Source organism: Ictidomys tridecemlineatus, chromosome X (assembly GCF_052094955.1).
Source record: "Ictidomys tridecemlineatus isolate mIctTri1 chromosome X, mIctTri1.hap1, whole genome shotgun sequence".
Classification (NCBI taxonomy): Eukaryota; Metazoa; Chordata; class Mammalia; order Rodentia; family Sciuridae; genus Ictidomys; species Ictidomys tridecemlineatus.
In genome coordinates, this window is record NC_135493.1 from 20,064,544 (window position 1) to 20,067,102 (window position 2,559).

The following is a 2,559-nucleotide window of genomic DNA, read 5'->3' on the forward strand; positions in this document are numbered from 1 at the left end:
TTTAGTGGCTATAAATTCAATTGCCAAGAAGTTCTTGTCTTTGGGATAATCAAGGGACACAGTCCCTGGGAAATAAATTATTATTTCCCTTGTTTGCTCTACTATGATTACAAACTATCCAGGTAAATATTTTGATAAGTAGGTTCTCCTAGTGAGTCATTCCCTTTCTTTTCTTGAAATAATTTCCTAAGCGTGATCACATGCTTCTTTTGCTCCTAATGTCATGGAAAGGTAAATTTTATAGTGTTTTTACTATAAAATGTTAGGGGCTGCAATCATGGCTCAGTCTCCTTTTCTAAGTGAGCCCAATCTCTGGACATGATAAAACTTAGAATGGTGTGACTTTACTTTGTGTACAACCAGAGATATAAAAACTTGTGTTCTATATGTGTAATATGAATTATAATGCATTCTGCTGTCATATCTAACAAATTAGAATAAATAAAATAAAAAAGATTATCAAAAAATAGAGTAGCTTAATATTTGAGTGAGCTTTGCTATGACACAATTTTCAGTTGGAATCAGAACTGCTGCTTGCTAATTTTGTGAACTGGAACTTCTCTGTATCTCAGTTTTTCATCTGGAAAATGGATGTGATAATGGGAAAATGTATAAAATAGGGTTGTTTGGATAATACAATAAAATAATGTACAGCAGTGCCTTATTCAAATGTTCAGTAAATGATCATAGCTATTATTAATAAGAAGATTCTTCAATGATTCATAAGCCAAGAGGATGTAGCTGAAGTGGCAAGTGTGCATGTAAGCACTTTATGAAGTTTGAGGTAAACCTGAGTGTATACCATCAATCATTCCATAGAGTTGAAGTATTCTAGGATTAGAAGTATTTATGTGTGTGTGTCGTGTGGGGGTGCTGCAGTGTAGTTCTTCAGGACTCCTGCGGCTTCTTGGACTACAGTTCTAACAGGGAATCCTTGGGCAGTAGCAATTTGAAATGCCAAAAATCCTTGATCATTAAAGTAAAGCAGATGAAAACAGTCTTTAGTTATGTCATATATGACAGGACAAGCATTTAGGTACACCATCTAGTGCCTACTGTTTTACTTTTCCAGCAAAAGGTTGACAATTAGTCTGTGGGCTAGCTGGGAGGCGGTGGAGGTCACCGCGGGGAGGCGGGGCTGGGGCAGCATGGCAGCTTCCTAGCGGCTCCAAGGAGCCACCTCTAGCCTCCGGTACTGGAGCCACAGGCAGCGGCCGGCAGCAGCCAGCCTTGCAGCGGTGTGTTCTAGGTCAATGGCTTCTAAGACTCCAGTTGGATTCATTGGACTGGGCAACATGGGGAATCCAATGGCAAAAAAACTTCATGAAACATGCTTATCCGCTCATTATTTGTGATGTATTCCCTGATGCATGCAAAGAGTTTCAAGAGGCAGGTGAACAGGTAGTGTCTTCCCCAGCAGATGTAGCTGAAAAGGCTCACAGGATTATTACAATGCTGCCTACCAGTATCAATGCTGTAGAAGCTTATTCTGGAACAAACGGAATTCTAAAAAAAGTGAAGAAAGGCTCATTATTAATAGATTCCAGTACTATTGATCCTTCAGTTTCAAAAGAATTGGCCAAAGAAGTTGAGAAAATGGGAGCAGTTTTCATGGATGCCCCTGTTTCTGGTGGTGTGGGAGCTGCTTGGTCTGGGAACCTAATGTTTATGGTAGGAGGAGTCGAAGAGGAATTTGCTGCTGCCCAAGAGCTGCTGGGGTGCATGGGCTCCAATGTGCTGTTTTGTGGAGCTGTTGGGACCGGGCAGGCTGCAAAGATCTGCGACAACATGCAGTTAGCTATTAGTATGATTGGAACCGCTGAAGCTATGAATCTTGGAATCAGGTTAGGGCTTGACCCAAAACTATTGGCTAAAATCCTAAATATGAGTTCAGGACGGTGTTGGTCAAGCGACACTTATAATCCTGTTCCTGCAGTGATGGATGGAGTTCCCTCTGCTAATAACTATCAGGGTGGATTTGGAACAACACTCATGGCTAAGGATCTGGGATTGGCACAAGACTCTGCTACCAGCACAAAGAGCCCAATCCTTCTGGGCAGTCTAGCCCATCAGATCTACAGAATGATGTGTGCAAAGGGCTATTCCAAAAAAGACTTCTCATCTGTGTTCCAGTTTCTACGGGAGGAGGAGAACTTCTGAACATGCCCTTTGGCCGAGGACATTGTTGGGAACCAGACTATCTTGAAGCCACCTCCTAGCTCATCCACAAGTAAATGGGTTTAATCAAAGGTCATCAGTCTCTTTTGATTATCTGTGTTAAGTACTCCCTAGGATTTTCCACCCATTTTTAACTGCTTATTCTTTTTGTCTATTTAGCAAACATATTACTGGGGGGAAAACTTTTTTTTTTTTCCTGCTGGCCACTGATGGTTTCCGCTAACTAGCTGAATTAACCTTTTTAAAAAAGTTTGATCTTTGAGTATCTTCTACTAACTCGTTGAATACTTTGAACAGAAAATTTACTTAGCAAATAAAATAAAATATTGCCAAATGTTTTGTTAATAGGGTGAAACCCATCTTAAAGGAAAGAAAAGAAAT

General features: G+C 40.4%; 1 pseudogene; it reads left to right on the plus strand.

The window, feature by feature from the left end:
* The first annotated feature begins 1,112 nt into the window (after positions 1–1,112).
* Positions 1,113–2,341, plus strand: LOC101962064 (3-hydroxyisobutyrate dehydrogenase, mitochondrial pseudogene; annotated as a pseudogene).
* The last annotated feature ends 218 nt before the right edge of the window (positions 2,342–2,559 follow it).